At 48.4% G+C, this 4,790-nt stretch overlaps 1 pseudogene; it reads left to right on the forward strand.

The window, feature by feature from the left end:
* The window catches only part of LOC119309891, an 11,076-nt pseudogene extending 10,640 nt beyond the window's left edge, over window positions 1–436 (forward strand).
* Window positions 437–4,790: the final 4,354 nt, after the last annotated feature.

Genomic DNA, 4,790 nt, shown 5'->3' on the forward strand with positions numbered 1-4,790 from the left:
CCTAGCCGCCGTCGCCCTCCGCCGCCTCGTCGCTGGAATCCGCCGCCTCCGCCGCGGCCCGCGTCGGCGCTCGCCGCCGTCCGGCGCCAGCCACCCGGCGCCGCCCCCGCGCCTTCCTGCCGTCGCCGCCCTCCTCCTCGCTGCACCCGTGCTTCGGCCCCGCCCCGGCTTCCTCCGGCAGCCGCGCCGGCGTCCCGCCCCGCGCCGCCGCCGACCGGGAGTGCTCCGGCGGCCGCCCCGCTCGAGGGCGCTCGCCTCCGCCGCTGCCCCGACCAGCTCCCGCCGCCGCCGCTCGCAAAACCTCCTCACCGCCGGGTCCGCCTTCTCCGGCCACCTCCGGCCTCGTCTCCGGCGAGCCTCGTTCGCCGCGCCCCGGATCTGGATCTGGAAGACGAAGGTTGACCTCGTAAAACGACTAAGTCCCGATATATTTTGACATTATCATGCCATGTTCATCGCATCATATCTCTGCATCCGTAGCTCCGTTTTGGACGTGTAGCATATCAAATTGTTCGTCTCAACGAGTACTTCATTTCATTCAATTGCATCATGTTCATTTGAGCTCATCTTGATGCCTGAATCTTCGTTGCAAGAGTGCTATATGATGTTGTCTGCTGTCTGTTAACAAAACATGCTCATTTGTCATTTTTGCCATGATTGATGTGTGCATCCTATGAGGTTGATGTCTACATGTGTTTTGAACTATGTCCTATCTTCTTTACAGAGGTGCTTACCATGTATTTTTGTGATCTCTGTGGTGACTAGCACAAGCATGCAAACTAGGCTTCGTGATGTTGCTGATTTTAGTCCCTGTTCTACTGTTATTTTGATGCCATGTAAACATGATGCTACAGAGAGATCCATGCATATTTTGAGATACTTAAGTAAGGATGTTTTGAACATATGGTTATTTTCTATCCATGTATGCCCATGTTTGCAATTATGGAGTAGTCTAGCATGTCATTTTGGTGTTCTACTTTTGCTACAAAATGTTTCCTGGCAGATTGTTTACATGTTATTCAATTTTGCCAAGGTTGTTGTAGTTGATCCTTGGATGCTATAAACTTGTTCTTGCCTTGGTTTGTTTCATAAACATGTCTTCTTGCTTATGCTATGCTTATCTTGTCATGCAATGACTTGTGGTGAGTGAATCAAGCTTGTTAAGTAGTGTACTTGCTGTTACTGTTTTGCTAGGTTGAATCTGTTATTTCGTGATGCTATGTAAACGTGCTGCTACAAATCATTCTGTGCATAATCTGGAGATGTTCACTAAGGGTATTTTGTTCCACATGTTATGCACTAATCATCCATGCCCCTGGTTGCATTTATAGCTTGCCTTAACTTGTTGTTATCTTGCTCCAAAGTTGCTAAATAATGTTGCTGTCAGCCTGTTAACATTAAGTTCAGTTGTTGCCATGATTGTTTCTAGTGTTCCATGTACCCTATGAACTTGCTATTTCCATGCTTAGCTTCATAAACATGTCTTCTTACTGTTGGTTGCCTTGCCATGCCATGTATTTCTCTATGGTGAGTGGTACAAGCTCATCAACATGCCTACTTATTGTTGTTCTTGCCATGTATGAATCTGTATTATAACTTGCTATGTTTACATGGGTGCCATCATACCTTCTGATCCTTTTTGGCTTATGGTCAGTAAGGGACTTTTGTTCTTGCAATTAGTAGATTCATGCCATGCCTTTGTTTGCCATGTTAAGTTCCTGTAACATGTTGTTTGATAGCTCTAAACATTGCAACCTGATGTTATTTTCTGCAAAGTCTGAACTGTTATTATTTGCAATCTTGCCATGTGTGTTTGAGCATGTTCTAGTGATTTCTGGAGATAGCTCAGTGTTCATGTTTTGTTATGCTTTACCTGTACATCATGTCCATGCCTTTTGTTTTCTTGTTGAGGTCATGTAGCATATTGTTTTGATGCTTGCAAGATGCCTAGTTGCTATTTTGGACAGATTGTTATTATAACTTGTATAGTGTATGTGTTGCACCGTTGCTCCGTTTTGAGTGTGCTCTATATGAAACTTGCTTGAATTTGCATGTAGCTACATATTATCATGTTGCATCCTTGTTTTGAGGTGTTTGCTTGATGTTTGTATGCATTTTGCATCAATGCCATGTTTAACTTGTTTTGCTCATATCTTCTAGGTCGTAGCTCCGAATTAAATGAACTTTATATGTAACTTGACTAGAATCTCGTGTAGATCATCTTGGTGCATCTTAACGTGCTGTTTACCAACTTGAACATAAGGTTAATTCAGATCTGGTCCAATTTCGAAATTTGCATATGAGGACTTACCGGGATTGTTATAGGTTGTTCCCGGCCTCATTTAAACTTGCCTTGATGTGTTGCTCTTGTTTGCTTCATCTCTTGCCATGAGTAACTTCATGTAGTTTTGTCATGCATCATGCTTGTTGTGCATCATGTCTTGTATATGTGTGGTGTGTTTACCATGTTGTGTGCTTCTTCTCGATAGTTCCCATTTCGTTGCGATCGTGAGGATTCGTTCGTCTACGCTTGGTTCGGCTTCATCTGTTCGTCTTCTTCATGAACTCGTTCTTCTTCCTTGCGGGATTTCAGGCAAGATGACTGCTACCCTGGATCTCACTACTATCATTGCTATGCTAGTTGCTTCGTTCTATCGCTATGCTGCGCTACCTATCATTTACTCTTCAAGCCTCCCAAATTGCCATGAACCTCTAACCTTTGACACCCTTCCTAGCAAACCATTGCTTGGCTATGTTACTGCTTTGCTCAGCCCTCTTATAGCGTTGCTACTTGCAGGTGAAGTTGTGAACAGGATTATGTTGGGATATCACAATATCTCTTATTTAATTAATGCATCTATATACTTGGTAAAGGGTGGAAGACTCGGCCTTATGCCTGCTGTTTTGTTCCACTCTTGCCGCCCTAGTTTCCGTCATACCGGTTGAGGGAGTCCTGGACTAGGGGGTGTCCGGATAGCCGAACTATCATGATCGGCCGGACTCCAAGACTATGAAGATACAAGATTGAAGACTTCGTCTCGTGTCCGGATGGGACTTTCCTTGGCGTCGAAGGCAAGCTTGGCGATACGGATATGTAGATCTCCTACCATTGTAACCGACTCTGTGTAACCCTAGCCCTCTCCGGTGTCTATATAAACCGGATGGTTTTAGTCCATAGGACGAACAACAATCATACCATAGGCTAGCTTCAGGGTTTAGCCTCCTTGATCTCATGGTAGATCTACTCTTGTAATACCCACATCATCGATATCAATCAAGCAGGACGTAGGGTTTTACCTCCATCAAGAGGGCCCAAACCTGGGTAAAACATCGTGTCCCTTGTCTCCTGTTACCATCCGCCTAGACGCACAGTTCGGGACCCCCCTACCCGAGATCCGCCGGTTTTGACACCGACATTGGTGCTTTCATTGAGAGTTCCTCTGTGTCGTCACCGATAGGCTCGATGGCTTCTTTGATCATCAACAACGACGCAGTCCAGGGTGAGACTTTTCTCCCCGGACAGATCTTCGTATTCGGCGGCTTTGCACTGCGGGCCAATTCGCTTGGCCATCTGGAGCAGATCAAAAGCTACGCCCCTGGCCGTCAGGTCAGATTTGGAAGTTTGAACTTCACGGCTGACATCCGCGGAGACTTGATCTTCGATGGATTCGAGCCACAGCCGAGCGCGCCGCACTGTCACGATGGGCATGATTTAGCTCTGCAGCCGGACAGTGCCCTGGAGGCCGCACACGAGCCCGCTCCGACCCTCGATTCGGAGCCGGCTGCGCAGATCGAGGAAGGGTGGCTAGACACCACCTCGGGGGATGCAACCTCTACGACGATGGAGCCGAATACTGGCCTTGTCCCTTGTGAAGCTCGTGACTCCGAGGTGCCGGACTCCGTACCTCCCGCGACCCCTCCAATCGAATCTGATTGGGTGCCGATCATGGAGTTCACCGCTGCAGACATCTTTCAACACGCACCTTTCGGCGACATCTTGAGTTTGCTAAAGTATCTCTCGTTATGAGGAGAGCCCTGGCCGGACTGCGGTCAGGACGGTTGGGATGCAGACGACGAAGAAATTCAAAGCCCACCCACCATCCACTTAGTAGCCACTGTCGACGGTCTAACCGACATGCTAGACTTCGACTCCGAAGACATCGACGGTATGGACGACGATGCCGGAGACGACCAAGAACCAGCGCCTACTGGGCACTGGAAAGCCACCTCATCATATGACATATACATGGTGGATATCCCAAAGGATGAGAATGGCGAAGGAACAGTGGAGGATGACCCCTCCAAGAAACAGCACAAGCGTCGGCGTCAGCGGCGCCGCTCTAAATCCCGCCACAGCAAGAATGGAGATTCCGGCACCGGAGATAATAATACCCCAGACAGTGCCGAAGACGACCCCCTCTAGCCAAATTCAGCACAGGAGGATGGAGAAGCCAGCCCTCATGAGAGAGCGGCAGACGAAGAGGTAGAGGATGATTATCACATGCCTCCCTCCGAAGACGAGGCAAGCCTTGACAATGACGAATTTGTTGTGTCTTAGGATCCCGTCGAACAAGAGCGTTTTAAACGCAGGCTTATGGCCACGGTAAACAGCCTCAAGAAAAAGCAGCAACAGCTTAGAGCTGATCAAGATCTGCTAGCCGACAGATGGACTGAAGTCCTTGCGGCCGAAGAGCATGAGCTCGAACGCCCCTCCAAACGCTACCCCAAACGCAAGCTGCTCCCCCGATTAGAGGAGGAGGCATATAAACCTGCATCACCAGCGCACAATA

The sequence above is a fragment of the Triticum dicoccoides genome, chromosome 5B (genome assembly GCF_002162155.2).
Source record: "Triticum dicoccoides isolate Atlit2015 ecotype Zavitan chromosome 5B, WEW_v2.0, whole genome shotgun sequence".
NCBI lineage: Eukaryota > Viridiplantae > Streptophyta > Magnoliopsida > Poales > Poaceae > Triticum > Triticum dicoccoides.